This window comes from Callospermophilus lateralis, chromosome 11 (assembly GCF_048772815.1).
Source record: "Callospermophilus lateralis isolate mCalLat2 chromosome 11, mCalLat2.hap1, whole genome shotgun sequence".
In the NCBI taxonomy this organism is placed as follows: Eukaryota; Metazoa; Chordata; class Mammalia; order Rodentia; family Sciuridae; genus Callospermophilus; species Callospermophilus lateralis.
In genome coordinates, this window is record NC_135315.1 from 97,658,548 (window position 1) to 97,685,803 (window position 27,256).

At 32.0% G+C, this 27,256-nt stretch overlaps 1 pseudogene; it reads left to right on the plus strand.

The window, feature by feature from the left end:
• Window positions 1-27,256, plus strand: part of LOC143410713 (cadherin-9-like) — a 102,861-nt pseudogene that overhangs the window by 18,147 nt on the left and 57,458 nt on the right.

The window sequence follows — 27,256 nt, forward strand, 5'->3', positions numbered from 1 at the left end:
TATTGGAAAATATTAGAAACGAAGGTCTGAGCTATAGATGATATATTGGTACTGTGTGTTGTTCTTTCTAGGCCATCACAGCTGACAGAGCAAAGAATATGCACGTTTGTATAAACCTCACACATACACACTCATCTCTAAATATCGCACTATGTAGCCATCTATATTATGATAATGAGTTTACATTGATAACTCCTACTTTTATACAAAGAGATCATTCTGGCTTCTTTTTCTTATCTGTGAATTTCTAGAAGAATAAAACAAGATTAAGAAGCCTGACTCTAAGATCTAAGATCTATATACTTAATTGATCAGGTCCAGCAAGAAAATTGTCAGCCCACGTTGTGTGGAAAACAACTCTACTAACTACACCTCAGTGCATAGGTATGATTCATTTTCTACCTACTCTGAAATGCCCCTAATTTCCAAACATACTGGCATGAGAATTTTGCCCTCTCACTGCCTTCACTGGGTCTGTTTCACCCATTTGTAATGAAACTAAATGCTCACGTCACAGTCTGCATTCTATCCGGGGCTGTTCTTCAAGTCTTTATCTCCAAAACACCTTTTTCTTTTTCTTTTTTTTTTAATCTTTTAACTTGTTTACATTATTTTTTCTCTTCACAAACTTTTATGAAAAGTTTTATGAGTTTTGATAAATGCACAATTTGGAACTCACCACTATACAGAAAAGTTTCATCACCCAACACTTTTCCTGTATTTCACCTACTAAGCCCTCCTATCCTGCTCCACAACCTTTGGAAACTGTGGTGATTTTAGGGTTTCCTAGTTTGGACTCTTTCAGAAAGGCACAGAATTAGAATAATTAAGTGTGTAGCCTTGTCAGACTAGAGACTATCACTTAGTATTTTGCATTTAAGTTTTCTCACTTTTGTGTGTGTTTTCGACTCAAAAGCTCATTTCTATCTTTAAATAACATTCTATTTTAGTAAATGTCACAATGTTTATACTTGTTCATCTAGTAAGCCACCTAGCAAGCCACCTAACAAGCCACCTAGCCACCTCTTTCTTTTTGGTTTTGAGAGATTATGAGTAAAGGTTAGATAGACATTAATATACAGGTTTCTGGGTGTGAGTTCTTTTTCCATCATTGTGTACATACCTAGAACTGTGCCTTTTGTGTTACATGGTAAAACAAAGTTTAGTTTTGTAAAAACAAAACAAAACAACAACAACAACAACAAAAAGAGCTTCAAATAGTTTTCTAAATTGCCTGGTCCATTTTGCATTCTCTCCAGCAATAAAGGATAATTCCTACGTCCTTGTCAGCATTTGACATTTGTATTTTAGACACTCCTATATGTATATTATAGCATTTTTAATACAATTATCTAACTGCCAATGATTTTGAGAATGTTTGCATGCTTATTTTCCAATTGTATTTCCATTTTTCTGATGTATCTTTTCAGATAATTTTTAGACCTTTGGTTCACATTTTAATTCTTTTGGGTCTTTCTGTTGAATTTCAGGGATTTTTTAAAATATATTTACATTATTGACCTGTATCATGTATATTTTATTTAAAACTTTGCCTATAATTTTATTCTCTTAAAATAGAAGATTTTTTTTAATTTAATGAAGTCCATCTTATCAATTGTAGTGTTTACCAAAGTATATTATTGATGCTATATCTAAAACTCTACCAAACACAAGGTCACTGAGGTATTGATTGTCCTGTATTTTATTTCAGAAATTTTATACTTCATAATATTAAATTTGTTATCTGGGATCTATTTTGACTTAACTGATGTGAAAGGCTTAAGGGTTTTATGGAGATTAACTTTTAAAGAATTTTTTTTCTTTTAATTTTCTGGATAAGCTTTTAATTGTCTATTTCTTGCACATGGTTGCCTGATTGTTTTCACACCTTCTGTTGAGAAGACTATCCTTTCCTCATTGAATTACCTTTGCCCAGTTGGATGTGGATTACACTTGGCTTTATTTAGCCTGATTTCTTAATGCATGTTATATTTTTGGGGTCACCAACTTGAAAAAAATATTTTTTCTAGTTTCCATTGTTTAAGAACATATTTACAAAAAATATCAGATTTACTTGAGATGATACCAAATTCTACTTTCCCCCAAGCTAATTCTGTTTTCTTAACCAAATTTCTTAAGCAGGCCATGAATCTATACTTGTTGCTGTCCTAACAGTTGTCTTTCCATCTCTGACACTAGCTAAAACCATTAACACAGTATACATCCAAATTAAAATGTATATGATATAATACCCCTTTCAGCTTTCTTCTTTTTCACCTGGATTTTTACAGTCTTGTGTTGCATTAGTTTAACTGATGTAATAGAAACTTGGTGACCTTCAAAAAGCACATTTTTGTGGTAGGAACAAAGGTAAATTTTGATTCCTTGATACTTATTCAGGCAGTGGGGTTAGTATTAAAGAAAAATTGTTGGCCAATGTCCTTTGAATTGAAAGTGGATGTGTGTTTCCATGTGCTATAGAAAGTCATAGATCATTAATTTTTTAATCTAGTTCCACTATCATAGATAATGATTTTTTTTCTCAGAATTTGGCAATGGTTGTTGGTACATTTTTTAGAGTCTATCCTTCCATTTATCTCTTTATATTCTATGACATATATGCCATTATTGTTATTTTGATAAGTTATTACTAAAACCTTATTTCCCAACTGTTCTTATCATACTAGTTTATGCTGTCAATTTTCTAGGGAAGGTTAAAAAACTAAATTTTTAAATCAAGAAGTTCATTGATGTACCAAATAAAGACTGTTCACATGATGCTGGAAGCTTATGTTTCTGCAATATAAATTTGTTTTCCTTGAACTAATTTTGTGCTCTTTATTTAGATAAAAATGAGATAACAAATTATAGAACAATAGTGTTAGGCATAACATTCTTGAAAAAAAATCTATAACTGATTGTAGGAAACTTAAATATGTATGTATTAAATAAACATAAACTAATAGTGAAATATATATATTAGTATATATATTTACACAAACATATATATATTTACATGATAAATATCAGAGTTATCAATTACCATAAAAAAGATTTTTCTAAAAACATATTTCCTATAAAAAGATTATTGATTTTAAAAGATCCATAATTTTGGTGTCACACATATTGGCTGAATATGTTCTTTATATATTTATTATTTATTTAAGTTGTGAGACGTTTTTCTACAAATGATCCAAGAGATAAAGAAAAGAGAGTTGGGAAGATTACAGGAATCAAATAATCTGAAAATATATGCAAAACTTTTCCAAGACACAAAATTACAGGTAAAAAAATGGTTTTGCTTCAACTCTGCAAAACTGAGATATGTCATATTAAAATATAAAAAAAAAAAACCTCAGGGATGTAATATGTCTTATGATTCTTTATCAAAGCTTTTCTTGAAGATCACTACTTTAATATATGTGAAAATTCATTGTTGATTACAAACAGCAAAATGATAAGACAGCAAAATTAATCACACACACTTGCTTTATGTGTACCTTTCATCTGAGAAAATTTGCCTAAAAATAGGAATAAAATACCTTATCTGAATAAAAAGCATACAAATGTGCATTTACAAGGAAAAGAATATGAAAGAATGCAATTGAATTTTAGATGTGCTGTTTATATGCTAAACAATCTACTTAATTACAAAAATGAATATTTTTTCTTGATTTATAAATAACCAAAAAAACATTTCTTTTAAATGCAATTTAATATAATTAAGGGAACAAGGGAATAATAATAAAACAATTTTCAGTTTTTAAAATTAACAAGATTGCAGTGAATTCCCTGATTATAAAATCAAAGTTAATCCAAATTTAAAATATTGTACTTCATCGTGCATCTGATAGTATTTATTTATCAACAGAAACATGATTAAAATGCAAAGTATTTAAGGCTGATAGAGATAATTAAGCATAGAAATTTTGGTAGTCAGCTTGTTGCTATTGAGTGAATAAAGACTATGAGGAATTTTTAATAAACCTCATGGGATAAGAGCTTGCTAACTTTAAAATCAAAAGCAGCAGGAAACCTTTTAAAATGTTCACTTTTATCTAAGAGCCAAGGAATGTACAGGTATTAAATTAGCCACAAGAGAGCTGTACTAATGTTCCCTAAATGTGAAACAAATATGTGAAGAGTTATGAGAAAAATAAAGGTATTTAATGAAGGGGATGTAAAGTTCATATAAACACTCTATAATTCATACCAATCACTAGTGAAGTTCATACTTAATCACATTTGATCCAAATTCTTTTGAATATTAATCATATCACTGAAGATTTTTTTCATTTTTATAGGAAGCAAAAACATGCCCCATTCTTTCAGAAAAGATATTTTCTCCTAGGTAAATTCTTCCCATTTATTTATTACCTTGTTCATGCAACAGAATACAAAGTCAATCTCAAATGGAATACTGGACTCAAAATGGGGGTATCTATATTAGCATTAATCTATTAAACAATTAATTTAAAACATATCTGTCAACTATTTGATGCAAGACACAGATGTATGCAAAATATCTCATATCACATAAGTTACATTGCAGCTAGGAGAAATAAGCATATATACACTAAATAAAAATGATATTAAAAGTTGTCACAAACAATGTGAAGAACATACAGGGTAGAAGAAAAGTAAAAGAAACTATAATGTGGTAAACTATCTTTTGAAAGATTTTTTTAGAGACTTTTCAAAAAAAGGAGAACATTATGAAGGAACAGGGAAATGAGAAGGAGATACTTAGATGAGTGTCTAAAGACAAGTGCTGTTTTTACTGACGCTGGCTTTGAACTTTCAGTCCTTCTCACTCAGCCTCCAGAACCACTGGAATTACAGTTGTTGGCATCCATACATGGCATAAAGGCAAGTTTTAACACACATAAAAAAAACTTCAGGTTAGTGCATATAGAGTAATATCACTGTGTCATAGTTGATTCTGGCTGCTATTACAACTTGCCATAGAATGAATAGTTTAAATAGCAAACATTTATTTGTGACAGCTTCAGAGAATGAGGAGTCAAGGTCAAGGTGCCAGCAGATCTGGGGTATTATGAGGACTCTCTTGATTTGCATTTTGCAGTTTTCTTATAGTGCCCTTACCCAGCTGACAGTCACAAAAGAATTTGGGCTCTTTGATGTCTTTGTAGAGGCACTAAACTCATTATGAGGGTTGCATCTTTAAGGCCTGATATAAATCTAATCACTTCCTGAAATTCCTACCTTCTAATAATATTATCTGGGGTGATAGGATTTCAACATATGGACTTTGATGTGATGCAAACATTCAGTCTGTATTTCCACTACAGCCCCTCCTCCATGACTTCCACATGTATAGTATGTACATTTTATCCCCAAAGAACCAAGTATCTTAAGACATTTCATTAGTAACTCTGTAGTCAAGTCACAAAACTCATCAATTATCATATAAATCAGATATGAATGAGATTACAGTATGATATATTCAAAAGTAAAATTTCTCTGTGAACATAAAAAAATCAAGCAAGTTATATCCTTTCTCACTACAGTGATGGTGAAAGCACAAGATAGACCATCTCAGTCCAAAAGGAAGAAATAGGGAAGCAGGAATTGATAGAAAGCAGAACAACCAAGAAAAAGAAGCCAAAGACAGGTGTCAGATTTCCAGATTCAGCATGATTTTGCAGGGGATTCTTGCAAATAAATAATGTGTGGGTATTCCCACTTTTGCATCTAATAAGTACTGGCTAAGGAAATCCATGGGAGATGCTTACAAAGTTGTAGAATTTCAGTCTCCTTTTGCATGAGGGTAAAGTGACTCCAGTCACCAGAGGACATGGTTCAAAGACAGTTGCAGGTAAAGGCTATGAGAAACTAAAGAATTCCAAAATTGTAGTATGTGTGTGGCCATATTAAAGGATCAAAGGGATTTATAGTAGAGAATCAGCTTTCACATCAAAACACTTCTTTGTATGCTGTGCTCATTTCTTTCTGAACTAGAACAACAGACTCCAATTGATCTTTCCCTTAACCAAATCCCTTTCCTACTTTTTAGGCTATTTCCTATTTAACCGCCAGATTGATCTTTTCTAAATATATTATGTAAAAATCTTTCAACAGCTTTTCATTTCACTGGAAATGAATGTGAATTTCTTACTCTAGCTTGGCAAGGCCTATGGGAACTTGACCCCTGCCTGAATGTCTGGATCCAGTTAATACAGATAGACTTTTTGTTCAAAGGCCTACAGTCTGCATAAAGGATGCATCTAAGTTAAAATATACCACAGATCATTTAGAGTGATATTCAATGTCTCCTGCAAATGTGGTTATCAAGGTCAATGGACAAAATCATTTCTTCCTATGGGAAGAAATCAGGGTAACCAGTGTAATCAACTAAGGAATTTGTTGTGTTTTATATAAGTGAAGCATCAGCTTCCTTGAAATTCTCTTGCTGCTAATTTTTCATTTCACCATGGCCAAACTACCCACTACTGGGTATGTTCTGCAGTAGTGGTGATTAGATATTTTTTCCTCCCACAAGATATTTTCTAAGTACTAGTTGTTAATTTGGATATTTATTAAAGAATTTTAACTTGATTGTGGGTAAATTTGCCAGTTACCCCATAGCTCTCAAGATTATTATGAGCTATAATAGCCCTGATGAATGACAGTTATTATCCACTGATATTTCAGATTCAGAAAATGATGAGGTCTAGGATTTCTTTTACTGGGGAGTGTTTTTGCAATCATGTATATGTTTTATTATAAATCATACCTTTTTAAAAGTAATAGATTTGGGAATTAAGTGACATAGGTATGATGGACAGAGCTGATAGTTTTGCACTGTAGCAAACATCTATAACAATACTTGCCAGTCTCCATTCTCTTTTCTGCTGTGCTGGGCCCATATCTCTGAATTCATTTAGATTGTATTTAGTTTACTTTAGTTATCCATATGTATATATCAGAAGATATCCATATCTCCCTAATTATCTATGTGTTATATGAGTTTTTAATGGTGGCTCCCTGCTTTATAATAGAAAAATTATATATAAACTTAAATAGCAATCAGGATAGATTTTTAGTCTACAGGTTGTGTGAAAGTGTAACACAGCTTAGTAAAACCATTTTCTTCCCTCCTTTTCAGGAGATACAGACAATACATTGAATTTGACATCCTTCTGAAGTAGCAGATAATGAGGAGTTACATTATCTACCATTATTCATCTGGACCTACATCTTGCACACAGTTGACACCATCCCATTACAAGAAAATGGTAGCAGTTACTTACCCAGCCAGAGGATATTGAGCTTGACAAAAGATGATGGTAAAATGCTTCATCGCACCAAGCGTGGCTGGATGTGGAATCAGTTCTTCTTGTTGAAAGAGTACACAGGTACAGACACATAATATGTAGGCAAGGTAAGGACTTTGATATGAGAATTCCAAAACTTCAAAGTGATAGCTGTTTATTTATTTTCCACACAACTAATAATTATTCAGAAAAAAATTTTCTTAAATATGATGTTTGAAAAGCATGCTCTTGCAGATTATTTCAGAAAGGTAGTATGTGGAATGTGTTGTATTCACATGCCTATTTTATATCACTATCTGAAAAAAGAATCAAAATAATATAGCTCATGTGTGGCCTTGGTTCAGTGTTAATCATGACATATGAATTGATTCTATTCATTTTAAAGACCACTTTCCTTGAAATGTTATTTAAAATTATGATAACTGTCTGCTATATAAGAAAAACAAATCACAATTTTAGTATATCATAACATTATTAAAATATAGTGGTATCTATAGATGACTAGTTCATCATAAGAATAGCATGTTCTGTGTGAGAAATAAATTATTTCTAGATGCTTCCATATCTTAATATCAGACTAAACTACTTTCTGACTATAATCCAGACTAAAAGTTTAAAGGCAGAAGGAAGAAGAAAAGACAAAAGAAGGTGAAAGAAGACACTATCTTTAGGGAAGTATACCTTTATGTTAATAGCAGCAACATGAATGGTTTCTCATCAGCAACCAATAACAAATGGTAATTGAAAATGTATAACTCACTTCCTCATGTCTTCCTTTTGTGTTTAAAAAGATCTTTCTCTTTCTTTCATTTATTACCTATTTTTTCAATTCATTCTTATTTATTTATTTTTTCTTTAGTGGCACAACCTATCTGTCATATCTTATCAATTTTATTAATTCTGTTCTATACTCAGGACAATTCATTTTTTCACCTGATTATATTTGATTTATTCCCAGTGCTGAGGCTTTACCCAATTCTGAGAATAAGCATGCAAGTAAGCATAAATGCTAACATTATACACAGACCATATATTTATTTTTCTTGATTCTTGAGAACAAAAATCCTAGATGGAATTCTAATAATTGGACTATAGACTCACTGACACCAGGTGAATACATTAGAATAATCCCAAAATAAAAAAAGTAAAAGAGTACCTGATAGCACAAAGTTATAGCTTTCTATATTAAGCCAGAAATGCATTTATTCTGTGAAATTACTTAAATGATGGTCTACTTCTTTATTTGTGTGTGAACAATGTGCTTTTCAAATGCAGCCTCCCTTTCCAGAAGCCCATTTTTCCACTTCTTTTGATATAACTCCTCTGGTCCCATAGGTCATCTCGCTTGAAACTTCAGTTCACTGGCTGCTTTTTTCTCTGTTATTTCTCCTCAGGTTAGTCATATGGCATCCTCCAGCATCCCTCATTTAACATCATTTTTCACACCATAGTTATTAACTAACGTGAAGACGTTTCCAGTTCAACAAGCAGACATTTGTGTCTAAGGACTTGAAATTGCCTTAAGATTCGTTTTCTAAGGCAGTGTATAAAGGACACATTCAGATCACAGGGCCTTACTACAGAAATAGTTTCATCCTTGGAGACTCACAGATACAGAAAAATAGCCACTGATAAAAAGAAATACTCATAATCTCAAGACTGTTAAGGCACTACTACAAGCATTTGATTTTAGTTGAAAACAAAAATGCTTCCTTCTGAACAATGAGTTGATTAATTTGTATGTTGACCACATTGCTACATGAACAACTTAAAATACACAATATGTTTTAAATCTTTAGGTACTACTTTCCTTATTTTTAATAAATTGTATAATCTCTTACAAATGATTACTAAAAGTAGGTGACAAATCTGTTTTGTTACTTTTCATAAAATGTTTTATCATTTGTTTTAGCCAAGTGACATTTTTTAAACCCATGAACAAATTTAAGATGTGTAATTTGTTTGTCTTTTTAACCTCAACAAACAGAAAATAAGCCAAAAATAGAAAACTCATTATGATTATGAGAATTTTCATTTAATGAGAATAATTAAGCCAAACATATATGTTCACTTTTTGTTTTTTCCATGTAAAATCTACATATATAAAAAAGTCTTCAACAAAATAAGACACCCAATTCTTTCTCAGTTTTGGTGTAGAACCAGGTTTTACATCTTCCCTTACTACATATGTAGTTCACTGTAGAAGTGGGATACTAACCACTTCGGAGCCTTTGTTATTAGGAGCTAATTCACCCTAGCCTACCCTGTTCTCATTACTTTTTACTTCATTAGTTATATGCCTATACAGAAGCTAACAGAGCCCTTGACCCAGAACGTAGAGAAACACAAGAATTCTAGTAAAAACTGAACCTCTCGAACATCACAAAGACAGTGTCTGTGACCATATTGCTGCTGGTTGTCCTGGTAAACTAAACATTTATCCTTCAGAATCTACTGCACTGGAGGCATTATGCCTTGTGAAGTTACACCTGCCAAATTCACCATGCACCAGGACTGGAAAGAGACAGGAAGTTTCTAATAAAAAAAATTATATTTCTTATATTTTGTATAATTTTATAGTTTGGTTTCTGTTTTTGTACATACTAGGTAACACAGAAAATTAAAAACAAAACATTTATTCACAGGTGATATAAAATTATGTAAATTTGAAATAACAAATAGTCTGAATAGAAACTAAGGTTTCATCATAAATATAAAAGAAGCAATTAAAGAATAAACAAAATGACAACAGCAAATTTAACCTTTACATATATGAACACCCACAAATATGCAACTTACAAGATTTTATCCTGATTGTGGCATTTGAAATGGTATAGAATTTATGTCATTTAGTTTTCTAACCCTCATATTTTTGTTATATTAAATCAATTGCCATTAAAATTTCTTTTTTTCTAAGATTCTTCTATTTTCTAGGCTTTTGTAAGAATCTGCTGATGTGGGCAGGAGGATTCAGTAAAAATGTTAATGTAAACAAATTTAAGAAGGTGGGATTGAAAGCAGAGGGAAAATGCCTAATCTAATGTATCAGAGATTTACTAATAATCTTTTATGTAACATGGGAATCCTTTATTTCTTACTCAAAACAATTTCAAAGTCACAATCGCCATCTAGTTCCTTTTCTATTTGAACAAAGACATTTCATTGAAATTTTTATGCAGAATAATAATATTGAACAAGACAGAAATGAATAAAATTTAGCAAGAAGTTTGGCAAGTGATTTTACTCTTTTGTTGAAGAATCTTTACATGTACTTTTTGTGTGTATGTGTGTGTGCACACGCATACAGGTGTGCATGCATGCTTGCGTTAAAATCCAGGGCCTAGCATAAGCTAAGTAAGTGCTCTACATCTGACCTACATACCCAGTCTGCATGAGATTATTTGTTACACTAGAACAAGATCCTAAAGAACTTTTACTTATTATGGATCAACAATCAAGTTATATGTCCAGTATTAAGAATTGGGCAGAATTTCACTCTTATTTAAATATATGCTTGCTAAATCGCATTTATTGTATGAAGAGATGCTAGCTTTCCAGACATAACTGATATAGCGCTAAATCTTGAAAGAAAATGTTAATATTCCTTAAATTTTTATATCAATTTAATTGACTGTTACATTTTAATTTGAACATATGTATTTAGAACTAGTTTTGTTCAGGACAGGGAGTGTGGTGGTCAATGACCTGCATACAGTATCCACCATAAGAAGATAATAGGATCTCTGTTACAGAGTGAGTTCTGAAGTCCTCATAGATTTACTTCAGAAACTTCCATTATTCCATAACTGAAATAATTATGACTATAGTCAGAAAATATAAAAGGGGTGTTTTTCATTGATCAAGTGCTGTATATTTGGTTATAATAGATTTTGTTGTAACTGAAAACAATGTGAAACACAGGTAACAGATATGAAATGGGAGAAAGGGTACAGTCTTGTTTGTATTTGATTGGGTATCAAAATTCACATGATTCTTTCATGCTCTCTCATGATGATACATGCAGTAAATACTAATATATCCCTAAAGCATATATAATATATTGGAATGACTGGGAATTTTGTCTTAGGCTTTTAAGATATGGCACTTTGATGTGTATAAGTATCAGGCAGAGGAGAAATCAAAGACTGAAAAAAGCCTCAGATTTACTAAGGGAAAACTAATGATTTTAATGGTATATTATATTACTTTTTAGAATCTAAATAAAATATTTTTATGAAGGTTTTAGAATGTCATTATTTATGGTGCAGTACATGTAGCAGCAACTTTTTATTTGTGAATGCATCATATTTCAAAATTTTCTTTATATGTTAATTGGTTAAAACTCAAAACACATGACGAAAATGTTAAACATTATAATCCTTTATATCCAGACTCCCAAGATAGTCTATAAAGGCTGGGTCCGGTGGTGCAGCCTGTAATCCTAGCAGCTCCAGACGTTTAGGCAGGAGGATTATGAGTTCAATGTCAGCCTCAGCAAAAGCAAGGTGCTAAGCAACTCAGTGAGACCTTCTTCCTAAATAAATACAAAATAGGCCTGGGGATGTGGCTCAGTGGTCATGTGCCCCTGAGTTCAATTCCCAATTCCTCAGAACCAAAAAAAAAAAAAAGGATAGTCTACAAAGATTTGTTTCACACTGAGTTCTATTAAAAAAAATCTGCGTGTAAAAGGCAAAAGATTTATACGATCTGAAGAGAAACCGTAATCAGAGCTATGATAAATTATAGTAGAATGGTGTAGGAATTGTAATGCAAAAATAAAAAAGACCAGCATAAGTAAATAATTTACCATTACTTCTGACATATTAATTGAATAAATAATATGCATTCATTTTTTTAAAAATCCGCAATTAAAGTTGAACCAGTCTTCTAATATTTACTACCATTACTCTTATTGACAGTACTGCATTACCAATTTACCAGACCAACCACTGCATTTCAGCACACTAAACTAATATTTTAATTTTAAATTCTCAAAAACATATTACCCACTTTTTCTTTCTTTCTTTTTTAAATGACATAATAAGTGTCCTAATTTATGGAGTATAGTGTAATGTTTTGCCATTTATTTATATTGTATAATGGGTAAAAATCATTGTGATTTGCATATTTTCCTCTCAGATATTATTTCTTCACAGTGAAGCACTAAAACACCTCTTGTCTAACTACTTTAAATACACAGTTTATTATTCTAAAACAGTTTTTTTTAATAATACCTATCTCTTGTAATTTTATAGAAAATCAATCTAAAGTTACTTAAATAGAATTAAGTGTTCAATGGTCTCACATGTTACCACCTATGTTCTATGTATCCCTAATCCTTGGTTCTATTTAGTATGAAATATTTCTTCTTCCATGCACCTATCTATTTCTTCATCATGTCCACTGATCATATTTATTGTATGAAAAGATGCTAGCTTTCCAGACATAACTGATATAGCATCAAATCTTGAATAACTGATCCCTTTTCCAGAATCTCTTCCTTGGGGTATCACTAAAGAAAACCCATCCTCATTCTTCCTAGCTAGTATTTTCCCACAGAATTGTAAGATTATAAAAATCATAGTCATGGAATATTCCCATTACTGTGTTCTATCTTTCATTATTTTCTTCTAGAATTTGTGTACTTGAATCTGCTTTAGACCCAAATGTTTTTTTTTTTCTTTCCTCAAATGTTTAACATCATTTTTTTTCTCAAAAATAATACTTAGTTGGTATTTCAAAACATTTTTGGGGTGGTGGGTATTTATTAGTCAGTATTCTGAGAGATTATACTATGGAAAACAAAACAAAAAAAATAGATAACATTAACCATAAATACATTCACTTTCCCCATTATATGCAACAGCAAATTCAGACATTCTCAGCAAATGGTGTTTGTTTTTGCTGTTCTTGTAATTTTCCCTCCTTATTCTCATTACTTTTTAGGTCCCTAAATGCATTCACACCCTGTCATTTTCCCATATTGTCTCAAATATCACATACTTTAAAATGATTTCTACTAAAAATAATCACTATTCCTAATAGAAATTATTTTAAAGTAGTATGTAGAATTTAAAAATAAGACAAAGCCAATTTGGTCTGAATTAGGATTTGCAGTACTCCTACATACACCTGATTCTAAAAATTAAATGAACTTTTTTTGTTTTATTTATTGTTAGAATATAAATAACTGTGAAACTATTTTAAAAATATTAAGTGGCAGAATATTATTAGTATGACTACCAAATTATATGTGTAAATTTTCATCACAGCGTCACTGGTTTCAGTAGTATTGAACTATTTCTAATATTACAATATTCTCTTCTCCTTCAAATTTGAAAGGGTCAGATCCACTATTACTCATTAGGAAGGAAGAAGGAAGGAAGGAGGGAAGAAAGGAAGAAAGGGAATTGAAATAGCAGAAGTAGTCCTGCCTCTAGAAGTGTTTAGAGGGAATAATGGGGAAAACATTTACACACAAGAACATCAGATATTATTATTGTCATTATTATTTTATAAGTATAAAATATATCACTATAAAACAATATATATTACCTATGAAAAACCATGTGCAGTGAATTTTTTAAAAGGATGAAAATATTAAGATAACTACAATCATACCACAAAAGATTAAAATATTTAAATATTAATTCTATTTACTGAATATATTCTTTAATATTGTGAGTTTTCTGTTTCTTAGATTTTTTTCCTGCCTTTCTCAGATAATGCTACATTTTTGCATATTGTTAAAATGTTCCAATAAGCTATGATATATGTTAAAATTTTTGTTTTGTTTCTTTCCAATTTTATACACATATACACATAAATGTGTGCACAAACATATCTGTGAAGGTTTTGTACTAAAAAATATTTGTATATTATAAATTACTGTGTATAAATCTAAATTAATGAAATGGAAATTCTTAAAGTTAAAATAAAAATTTTAAGACTTTGAATATATTAGCTATTTGTACCTCAAAAAATTTATAGTTCTTCTATACCAGTAGCATTTAATCAATGCTCTAGCATAGCACATTAATGTTTTGCATATTAATTAAAAGTTTCCGACTTCATTTTAATGTTCATTGTATTCCTGTGTAGTATTATTAATGAGTGTGAAAATGGAAAACCTGAAATGTGAAACCTTAGAAGGAGGAATAAGAAAACCTCACCACTTCTTAAACAACTTTTTCCTGTGTAAAATAAACAAAATACTATTATTCTGGCCTAATATGGGAAAGGCCTACCAAACATGAAACTTCTGTTCAGAGTAAAATAGACATATTTTAATTTATTATCTAATGCACTGAATTCTTTTGTTTTGTTTTAGAGTGTGTGTGTGCATGCGTGTGTGTGTGTGTGTGTGTATGTGTGTGTGTGTGTGTGTTAATTACTTGAAATTCAAACCAGGAGATTCTGCCTATGAGCAAGATCCCCAGTTCCTGTTTTTAAACAATTATCATTTTGAGAAGGGTCTCCTAAGTTGCCAAGGCTGTCCATAATCTTGTAATCCTACTGCCTCAGCCTTCCAAGTAGTAGGGATTACAGGTGTACACGACTGCTTCTGACTAAGATTAAATCACTAATAAATTCTATGGTGCCTAATTTGACACTAGAATTATTCTCAATTAATAACGTATGCAAGCTTGATGCTTTTGTTTAGGAATTATTATGTTTCCTGTTCCCAAAGAACAAAGACTTTTGTTCCAGATAAAAATGTTTCAACTATACTCACACAAACCTTTTGAAGTTTGTCCTGAGCAAATCTTAAACAATTAAAAAACACAGAACTGAACTGTTGGTATTTATGGAAATGGTGTGAAGAAGGTACTCTAAAACTGTCACAGTTTTACACTAAGTATATGAGGTATTTGAAGTCACTCTCAATATGCAATTGAAGCTTGGGAATTTGGCTGAAGTGGTAGCACACCCGCCTGGCATGCGTGAGGCACTGGGTGTGATCCTCAGCACCGTATAAAATAAAATAAAGATATTGTGTCCACCTAAAAAAAACTAAAAAATAAATACTTTTTATTAAATGCAATTGAATATATACTTAATTCATACAGTAAATACTCTTATTTCAAATTCAGAGTTTTCTAGGAATGTGAGTATAATAAATTATCATATTCAGAAATAAACATTAAAAACAAAGGGACAAAGATGAGTTCAAGATTAGTAGGCAAATAGTGACTCTGCAAATGTATGATAAAAAGATATACATTGTAGCCGGGTGTTGTGGTACACACCTGTGATCACAGGTTTGAGGCTCAGGAGGCTAAGGCAGGAAGATCTCATGTTCAATGCCAGCCTCAGTAAAGGTGAGGAGCTAAGCAACTCAGTGAGATTTTGTCTCTAAATAAAATAAGAAATAGAGCTGGGAATGTGGCTCAGTGATTGAGTGCCACTGAATTCAGTCCCTGGTACCCCCACCCAAAAAAAGATATACAGTATTTCTGTTTAAGCAATTTTTGAAAAAATGATACTCTTAATTTTTTCTAAAAACAAATGTTTTATAATGAAAAATTATAATCATTTTACAGGGTTTATTCTATTGGTCATAGTTTATTATTAATATTCTTAGTCTTAGGAAAATACGATGCTAATATTAAATTATCTATCCTTGTAATTTTTTATCTCCTTGTTCAATTCTTACTGGGAGTAGAAATTTAAAACCTACAGTCTGCATAATGCCTATAGCTGTCCATCAAACTTGTCACTGAAGGAAAAAGAAAACTTTAATGTAATTTCCAAAAATTTATTTGAATATCAATTCAACAAGGTAAAGAAAATCTTTAAGAAGAGGTTTTATTATTTCTAATTTATATTTTATTTATTCACTTTTTACTTAAATACAGCTCATTTTATTTTTATGTTTTAACACAGACATAAAACATAAAAACTGCACATATATGTGGAATACTATATAACGTTGCAATGTGTATGCACTGCATATTTATATATAGGATATATATATATATATATATATATATATATATATATATCCTAAATATTTTCAATTTCCTTATGCTGAAAACATTTAAAAATCTTTTCTTATAGAATTCTAAAATATTCAGTATGCTATTATTATCCATTGATACTCTAGCATACAATAGCACCCCAGGACACCCCACTTCCATCTAGTATTTAATATTCATGTAGCAAATGTTTCCCTTTCCTATTTTTTCCAGCTTCTAATAATTCCCACTCTACTCTCAATTTTCATAAGTAAGATCACATAGTACTTGTCTTTCTGTGACTGGTTTATTCACTTAACATAATTGATTCCATTTATATCTGTTTAATTACAAATGGGAGGATTTCATTGTTGTTTTTTTTTTGACTGAATAATACTTCATTGTGTGAATGTACACACATTTTCTTTATCCTTTTATCATATGATGGAAACTTAGTTTTTTTGCATTTCTTGACTATTGTGAATAGTGCTTCAATGAACATAGGAGTATAAATGTCTCTTCAACACACTGATTACATTTCCTTTGTGTATATACCTAGGAATGGATTTGTTTGATCATATGGTTGTTTTCTGAATAAAATTTCCAAAAACATTTCTTAAGAGAATTATAGTAAATACTTCTTATTAATATTATACAATGCCCCCACAGTGCTCTTATAACAATTATCAAACATAATTAAATGTTTTACAGAGGATTTTATTTCCTTAGTGTTTTAAATGAAAATCAAGTGTATAATATTAAAATCAGCTAAATAAAGGGACATTTTTGATGAAACTTGTAAGTTCAGTAAGAAATTAGAGGTATAGATTTAATCCCATGAATTCTGACACAGTATTTTAAAGAAAAAAAACTAAAACTATGTAGAAACATAGGAAGGTAGTTGAATGACCACACAGTGAAATTTAAAAATTAAAGCAAATAAACATGTTGAAAGATAACTGCAGTACAATACACCCATGGTTGTAGCTATTACTCACTGAGTGCTAACCTTAGCCTAAGCAATATTTCAAACATTGTGTATATTTAACAAAGTTCATTGCTAATGTTAAGAGTGTTTGATATTATTATTTTATCTTCATTGAAGAAATTGAGCTATTAAAATATATATCATTGACTCAAATAATCATCATTAAATCTAAGATCTTGGATTAGAATCTAGTGTGTCTGTCTCTAAAACACATTCATTTATCAACTACACTATATTGAAATCCAGATAGCTCAGTGTATAGTATATCAGCACTATATCTGCTAATTGTTGAAAGACTAGTGTAAGAAACTCATGTGAAGATGTGTGATAGGCAAAATGATGGTCCCTAGGACTGGGGTTGTGGTTCAGCGGTAGAGTGCTTGCCTAGCACATGTGAGGCCCTGGGTTCAATCCTGAGCTCCACATAAAAATAAATAAAGATATTGTGTCCAACTAAAAAAAATTAAAAAAAAAATTATGGTCCCTAAACATTCTTGTATCCAAAATCTCAAAAATCTATTTCTGGTACATTTTATGGTGAAAGAAAATTGAACTTGCTAATCAGGTGACCTTGTGATTCAAGAGCCATAGAGAAAAAAGGAATGAGAGAGAGAGAGAGAGAGAGAGAGAGAGAGAGAGAGAGAGACTATCACTAAGAAGATTCAGAGAAATATGTGAAGATTACAGAAACTATTGTTTGCTAGTTTTGAAGAGAGGAGAAGAGGAGAAGGGGACTATAAGACAAGGAGTCCAGTTAGCTTCTAAATAATAAATTAAAAAAAAAATTTTATTATTCCTACAGACTCCAGAAAGAAAGGCAGCCCTGATAACACTTTGATTTTAGCTTAAGTAGAATTGTCAAACCTAAGGATCTGTTGGTACTATACTATATTTATGTTGCTTGAGGACACTAACATTATCATTTGTTACAACAACAATGAGAAAATAATAAAATTTATACTGGTATAAATAAGGTCTTTCCACAATATAATATTTCACTTGAGTTTTAAAGAAATACCAGAGAACAATACTTCAAAGAAGCAAGAAGAAGACATTTCAGATAGTGAAGTAATGTCTAAGAATAAATTTGAGGCAAGAGTTAAAAATGGAATTGAAATAATTGAATAATAAAGAACAGTGAGTTTGGTTTTAACTTATATTGAGGACTAGCTCATTATGACAATAGTACACTATAAGCTATTTAAATTGAATTTTATAAAGATACACATGACACAGTATTTATTGTAGGAAACTGTATAATAATTATTGTAATTGTAAATGCTTTTTTTTCTTGTACTGTAATCTTAACCACTATTTTCACTCTGTTAGGGGACTTCTTAAAATCCAAAGAGTGGTAACATAAATTTTTAAGAAAGAAAAAAATTGGGCAGTTGCCAAAACACAAATCTTTAAAGTTTCTAGAATTCCAGTTGGAGATAATTAATCTTAAAAACTTATAAATAATCAAAAGATAAGGGAGCCATGGAAAGTATTATTATTAATTGGAACTTGCTTATCTATGGAAAAGAATGAAGAAAAATTATGAATAGTAGGAAATCTTCCAGAAAATACCTTTCTACAAAAAATTGTTACACAATCATGAACAAAGTAATAAATGTGTCACTCTAACTTAAATGTTACTGCAAAATTATGTTGAAATCCATTATTCAACATAAAGAAAGTTATTATATGGTTATTTAATAAATGAGAAGGAAAATTATGACTAGATAAATCCTTGAGGTAACGAGTAACAAACTAACGTGAGTTCATGGAGGCCATGGTAAAATTTTGCTAATGTGTGTGCATGTATTTGTGTGTGTGTGTGGGGGGGTGTATATGTGTCTGTGTGTGCATGGGTGCATGCATGCTACTGGTAGTTAAAAGTCATTGGTGTATTTTAAGCAAGGGAGTCTAAGAACTTGCTCATATTTTGAGAAAAAACCTTTGGTTGTTATGAACGACACGAATTCTAAAGAAGAAAAAGAAAGGAAGAGCAGTTAAGAGACCCTAGAAGTAATTCAAGAGGTCATAAATGATCAACATGGTCATAAGTGGTTTGCACTAAATTGTTTGCAGAAGAGATGAAGTCATAGGATTTGCTGATGGATTAAATGAAGGATGGGAGAGGAAGAGAACAAACAATTTTAACATGATCAGTCTTGAAAGTGAACTGCAACTTGTAAACATGGGATGTGTTGGAAAAGGAAATATGCAGGGTCAAAGAATGGGTGGCTCAGAGAAAACAGAAGATTCTAATTTAGGCATTGCTATGCTTTGGATATTCTTTGATTATGTCCAACAAAAGTTCATATATTGGAAGCATGGTGCTGCTTACGGCAGTGTTAAAATAAAGTTGAACTTTTAAGAGGTAGTGCTTAGTGCAATGGAATTAGGTCATTGGGGTTGCGGCACTCAGAAGGTATTGACAACGTATCTGTGACTTGTTATTCTCTGTGAAAGAAAGCTACTGTAAAAGACCAATGCTTATCTCTGCCTGCTCTAAGGATTCCTTTCTTACCACATAATTTCTTGTTTTGGCCTGTTTTTTCCAGCAGGATGTCAAACAACATGATGCCATTCTGTCAGGGGTACTCTTGGACAAGCCATAACCATGCAGCTTGGACCTTTATCGATCAGCACTGTGAGGCAGATAAATCTCTTCACATTATATACAACTCAACCCCAGATATTTTCTATGGAAATGGAAAGTGGACTAATACAGTCACATAAAATTTTAAATAATTTATTTGACACATTGTGGATTTAACAAGCAAAGATAAAATTTCAGATTCAAAAAGATTGAAAAATTTAGGATGTGGATGTGGTTGTGAGACTCATTTGATATAACTGATACTTAAATCTATTTGGTAAGCTCTTTATGGATAAACTATAAATAGAAGACAAAGATAAGGACTGTTATGTTTGTGTAATAACAAATTCATTAAGGCAATATCCATGGTAATATACAAGAGAAAAATGCATTGTGAATATAATTGTAGAGTTCACGTGCATAAGTTTTACTTTTTTAAAAAAATATTTTGAAGCACAACAGAAAATATTTAATAGATTAACAGTCACATTTTCAAATTCACTGAGCAATAATAGAATCAAAATTATATAGTGTCTCTGTAAAAGCCAAATTATTGCCTCATTATGCTTTCTGAAGTGGAGTGGTTGATATACAACAGACAATGAACTTTAATGTTTTACAATAAAAATGAAGGAAAAACATTGCAGAAAAATAAAGGCTTCTATAAATCCTAGGATTTTCTGAATTTAGTGTGAAGCATCCAGAGAAGGCAGCATGTTTAATGCTGATACAGCGTAGACTATCAAGTATGTATTATGTCTCCTAATTACATATTTGTCTGATTTCTTTTAGTTTCATGAATTTTCTTACCATCCAAATTACAACTTTATTTTCTATTAAAATCATGTATTCTTTGGGTAATGCCACATTTGGTTCAATGCAACAAGAATTATTGAAGAATTGCAAAATTTCCAAGAATTTGTGAATTTCCCCTTGTCTTTTAAATTGGGTCTACACCTTTGAACATACAAGTTTATTGGGCACATTTGAATCAAGGAAAAAGATACAGTTGAAAGTGGTACTATGATGATATTTGATTAAGAAGCAAAAAAAAAACTTTTCTTTTTATATTCTCTTATTTCTCAATCAATTATAGTCATCTCAACTTTTCTATGTATGTTGATGTAAGCATTTATTTGATGTGTAAGTTTCATATGGCCAACTTTGCTTTCTTTTTATATATTTACACAGGCATTTTTTTAAATCAAGTAATGACTTCAGTTTATATTTTAATATATTTTCTCATTTTTTGAAAACTATTGTTTTTATAAGTCTGAATTTAATTCTGTAAATGATTTTTCAAAGGCTTTGCTCATCATGTGACTTTGTCAGAGAATATTTTTCCCAAGCTCGTATGTTCCCACTGACTGGGGTGGTAACCAAAGGACATAATCTTGCCATTTCTAAAATGCATTTTGTGTGTAGACAACGTAATATCCCAGTCATCACAGCAACAGCTTCACAACACTGGCTTTTAGAGTTAGCATACTAGTTAGTCGATCCATACTTAGTAGGTGTAATTCAGTTTGTCCATCTATCTCTTTAAACTCAGAATAATTTTTTCTCTGTGATATCCAGGACACTAGAAAACAATGACCAAAGCCCACTCTAACTTAAGTTTAATATAACAATTCAAACTATTAAACATCTGTTGTCTAAGCCACATATTCGACAACCTTTAAAAACTACAGTGCAATGGTAAATGATGCCTTTTCTTTATAATAGATAAGGCTTGTCTGCCATTGTTAATAGCTCTGCCAAGGTAATTACTGAGTTCATTTGTATATTTAGAATTCATTTTTTTTTCCTTCAAGACAAATTTCCAGCTATGGACAACTGACTATAAAAGAGACATTTCCTTGTGTTCATATTTTAATTAGTAAGACTTTGTCAACATGGTGGCAACCTCCTAGGAATGTTATTCCTATCCCACTCAGAATCTGAGGATCATATGAAGTGTCCCCCCAAAAAAGGTCATGTGTTAATGCATGAGGTGAAATGATTAAATTATGAGAATGGCAACTTAATCCAAGCATTAACTCATTAGATTTATCAATAATTTGAAGAAACACTCTTTTGTGGGGCAGGGGTAAATGAGGACTGAATCGAGGGGCACTTTATTGCTGAGCCATATCATCAACCCTTTTTATTTTTTTTAAGAAGGGTCTAAGTTGTGTAGGGCCTCACTAAGTTGCTGAGGTTGGTCTTAGACTTGTGATTCTCCTGTCTCAGTCTCCTGAGCTGTTAGGATTACAGGTATGCACACTGTGCCCAGATTGCCAGAGCTACTCTATTGAGTGGTGATTGTAGAAGGGGGCATGGCTGGAGAAGTTGGGTCACTGAGGGGTGTGCCTTTGGGAATTATATCTTATTTCCCTGGATCCTGCCTCTATCTCTGTGCTTCCTGTCCCCATGATTTGAGTAACTTTTCTCCACCTCACCCTTTAACCATTATGTTCTGTATCAGCTGGGAATCAGAACAATGGAGTCCAGCCTGCCATGGACTGAAACAATACTCTCCAAATAATTTGTTCTTGTCAGGTATTGTATTCACAAAACAGACTAACACAAGTTCCTACATAATTATAGAACACTTGAAAGAGTGGGGAAAGTCCTAATCAAATCACCACATATGTTATGCTGTGAAGAGTGAGAGAGTTTAGTATTGTTCTGTGACAATACAAAGTCCTCAGGTTTCTCCCACCACCTGCCAGTGGATGTTATGAGATGACAAGAAAGACTAGGAGTATTACTGTCTTGTTCTGACAAATTCACTTGGAAATCACATAGTTGCAGCCTTCCCTGGGAATTAATCCTTTTATGAGTGCCTTTTTCATTCATTACTTATTTTTACCTATTACTTTTACTTTCACAACAGTTTAAAGACAAGGTCAAATGTTTTTCTCATATGTGGAGGCTAAACCAAAGGAAAAAAAGGGAGAAAAGGAGGAGGAGAAAATTGAGGAGGAGAGAAGAGACTCAGGAAAAGGGAAAGGCAGTGGGATGAATTTGAAGAAACTTTCCTATGTACATATGTGAATATGCCACATTGAAATTTTTATATGCATATATATATGTGTGTGTATGTATATATATATATATATATATATATATATATATATATATATATATACACAATGCACTAATTTTAAAAAACTAAATAAATAGAAGAAAGTTCTGCTGAATTGAGAAAAGTGAACAGGGGAAGGGAGGAAAGGAGAAAGTACAGGGGACTGAATTGGAATACATTTTCTTCCATGCCTGTATGATTATGTCCAAATGAGACCCAATATTATGTAGAACTAAAATGAACTAATAAAAAATGATATTGAATTTCTTTTAAGGTCAGCAGCTATTTTATTTACCCAGACACTTGATAATAATATTTTTCACCTTTCCCCTTTTTTTCAGACCAATGAGAGATTTAATAGTTCAAGAATATAGGACAGGTCCTGTTTCTTGGTAATGGAGCTGAATTTACTGCTCATCCTAATTTAATCACAAATGTTATAGTACTGAGTCTTTCCAAAATATTTTTAGAAATTTGCACTGCTCAATTCAATATCAACCAAATTAGGTGGTAAGCATTCCTTGGGTCTAGAAAATGTTAAAATATAGCTAGCAATCCTGAATAAGAAAGAATAGATGAAAACAGTAGGTGAAAATGGAGAAATGCTTAATTGTAATTGCTCTGCTCTCTCATTCTTAATTTTGGATTGTAAGATGACATTTCATTAAAAATTCTATGTTGTGCTTGCTTAGACATATGAGAGAAAAATATCCAACTCTTGATGTTGAGTCTGGCTTATTTACTTAGCATGATATGCTCCAGTTCTACCTTGTAACAGGAAATAACATAATTTTATTTTTCTTTGTAGTTGAATAATGCTTCACTGGGCATATACCACATTTTCTTTATCTACTAATCTGTTGACAGGCATATGGGCTGGTTCCATTACCTAGCTATTGTGAGTTGCTCAGCTATAAACATTAATGTAGGTACATCTCACCTATATTGCACTGAATTTCACTATTTTAGAAAATAACAGGGTCTGCAATATCTAGATCATATGAAAGTTCTATTTCTAGCTTTTTTTTTAAAAAAAAGAAATTCCCATACCCTTGTCAGAGCAGTTGTACTAATGCATAGGCCCACCAAAGATGTATTAGTGTACACTTTCCTTCACATTCTTGTCAGTATCTATTATTATTTGTGTACTCTCAATAATTACCATTGTTACTGGAGTAGGATTAAGTCTCATTTTAGTTTTGATTTGCAATTCCTTGATTGCTAGGGATATTGATCATTTTTTTCACATATTCATTGACCATTTATGTTTCTTATTTTGAGAAATATCTGTTTAGTTCTTTTGCCCATTTTTTTGGGTGGGTTATTTGAGGGTTTGTTTTTGGTGTTAAGTTTTTTGACTTGTTTATATATTCTGAATATTGATCCCCTGTCTAAGGAGCAGGAGGAGAAAATTTTTCTCCCATTCCATAGGCTCTCTCTTCAAGCTCTTAATTGTTTTCTTTGCTGTGCAGAAGCTTCTTAAGTTGATAACATCCCACTTATTGATCCTTGGTTTTATTTATTGAGATTTAGGGGTCTTGTAATGAAAGCTAGAGCAAAATAAGCTAGAGGGAAAAGAAGTGGGAGGCTGGATATCATAAAGACATAAAGAAGATCAGTGGAATAGAAGAAAGAGATCAAGAATGAGTGAGGAAGGATGGGAAAAAGGAAGAAATGCAGAATAAATTTAACAAAACCATGCTGTGTGCATATATTACATATATTTATAAATATATCATAGGGGATTTTAACTTGATTTATGTGTATGTAAAGCACCAATCAAAGGTGGGCAAATTGAATGAGCAGGGGAAAAACTGGTGGAGACAGGTGGTGGTTGGGGAAGGAAGGGAGGTTTAATGGAAGGGTGGGGTGACGACCAAGGACTGAAATGGAGTGGGTCAGATTCTATGCATGTATGATTTTTTCAGGATAAACCCCCGGCTACTATGTATAACTATAGTGCTCTGAAATATAACCTCTTTTATGTCCTCTCATATTCAAACTTAGGATGTCTTTATTTAAATATTAAGTCAACCTAAAGCCTTTCCAGTTACCCATTTTCAATAGTCAAAGTTTGAAAAGAGCACTGTTCTGAGTGTAACATGTTCATAACATATATGATTTATTGACTCTTTCTGTACATTGATAACAAACATGTGCTTGAATGGAAGAGATATACTCATGGATATTGTAAGAAGGGAATTTGCTATCCCCAAATTTTTAATGTTTTTTTTTTTCTGTTGTTGTGTGTGTTACATGATTAATGAAACTGATTTTAAAATTAGAGCACAAAATGAAGTGTATTCAAAAGCCCTCCGGTATGCAGCAGATGTCATGTCACGTGTGCTCTATGCTCTTATGGTCCTTACAGATTTTAAACCACAGATATTTTCAAGCAATTTCTTCCTTGTTGCAATTAGGTGAAACTCTAGACACATTAGACTATTTGATGGCTAAAAAGAATGTTGCCATCTCTCCATCAGTGATTACTCGAGTTCCAATATAGCTTTTCATTTAAGAAATCCAAATAGCTCTCTTGTCTGAGGCACTGCCTTTGCATTGGTTCCTTTATGAACTGTTATATTGATGCTGGCTTGTTTGTTTTCTTGGCAACTCCACAGAATATGATAAATCTGCATTAACTTGCCTGACCACAGAAAAAGGCTATAGCATAAGATTCTATGAATATCATAAAAATATTCTGATAGTGGGGGCATATTTTTTCTTCAATGCTGAATGAGTTTTAATAAATAACTAATGTTGAAAATTTACTTTTCTTTTTCAATCAGTTTTATAATCTGCAAGTATGTCTGCTATTTACCAAGTGAGTGAACACTCCCTTGAGTGTGTTGGCCATGAAAAAAATAAAGTGCCTGTGTGTTATTAGTTTATATTACTTGTCCCCAAAATCTCATGTTTATGACCATGCAAGAAATTTTAGAGGTGAAATGATTAGGTTCTCAGAGCCTCAAACTATTTCTGTATTAATCCCTTGATAGGGATTAACTGGGTGATGACTGTAGGTAGGTAGGGTGTGACTGAAGTAGGTAGGTCACTGGGAGACTGCTTTGGTATTTATATTTTGTCTTGGTTAGGGGAGCTGTTTTTTTCTATTTCCCAGTGTGATGTCCTGACTCTCTGACTCCACCACACACTTCCTTATGGTATTTTGCCTCACATCAATCTGTAAGCAGTGGAGTCTAGGTACTGAGACCTCTGAAAATTGTGAGCTCCTATGTAAAGTTTTTCTCCTCTAAAATACTTCTTGTCAGGTCTTTTGATTGCAGGAAGAAAAAAAGAAAAACCTGACTGAAATATTTTTGAAGAAGAATGATGCAATACGGTGTTAATGGGTGTCTCTATTTCCAGCCTTTTTTTCAATGAAAAAACATGCTAGTAAGTGTGCTTATGGGGCTGGGGTTGTGGCTCCATGGTAGAGTGCTCCCTAGCACGTGCAAGGCCCTGGGATCAGACCTTCGCACCACATAAAAATAAATTTAAAAAAAGTAAATTTGCTTATGTGGTAGACTCCTCCTGAAATGCATCCTCATGAAATACTTCTTCCCTTGATCTTTCTTACTCAGCCAAAAGATGGAAAAGCCATCTCATGATATACTTCTTAACAATACATCATTGTGTGTCTTTTTTCTTATCCTTATATCTCTCTGTCATTAACCAGGACAGGACGTATTTTCTGCCTTCAGTCTTATCTGACACCTTTTCTTGGTGAAGAAACTTTTTACATTAGTTAGCAATTGCCTTTCAATGTGTGAGGGTGTGTGAGTGTGTGTGAGTGTATGTGAGTGTGTGTGTGTGTGTGTGTGTGTGTGTGTGTGTGTGTATATATATCTTTAGGCAATTTCTGGGGTGGAAAATTTGAGGTCTCTGCTAAGGATCCATGATTGGTTTCTGTTAGATCTTTGGTCTGTGTATGCTTTGGTCACAGCTGTGTCTAACATCATTGAACAGTGGCTTATAAGAGCTTTCTGGAATTGTTTGTGTCACCATGCTTTGTAAGCATTTTAATGGTTATTCTTGCTCAGGCATTCACTCAAATTCATATTTTGTTCTATGAATAGAAATTGTATTTGCTGACGAAGAAAGACAGATTCCAAATTTGATAGTGAAAAGAAATTTGTCATGGCAACCATTTCTTGAAGCTTAGAAATGATACATTGATTAACTCCCAGAATTATATATTGGTTAGTATTTTCTATCAATGAATACTAAGGCAATCCAAAGTTTTCCTTTAAATGTGATTGAATGGAAAATATAGTGAAATGACCCTAGGTAAAGAGTAGAGAACATTCCCCTTTATACATAATGATATTCATCAAAATTATGCATCAGATA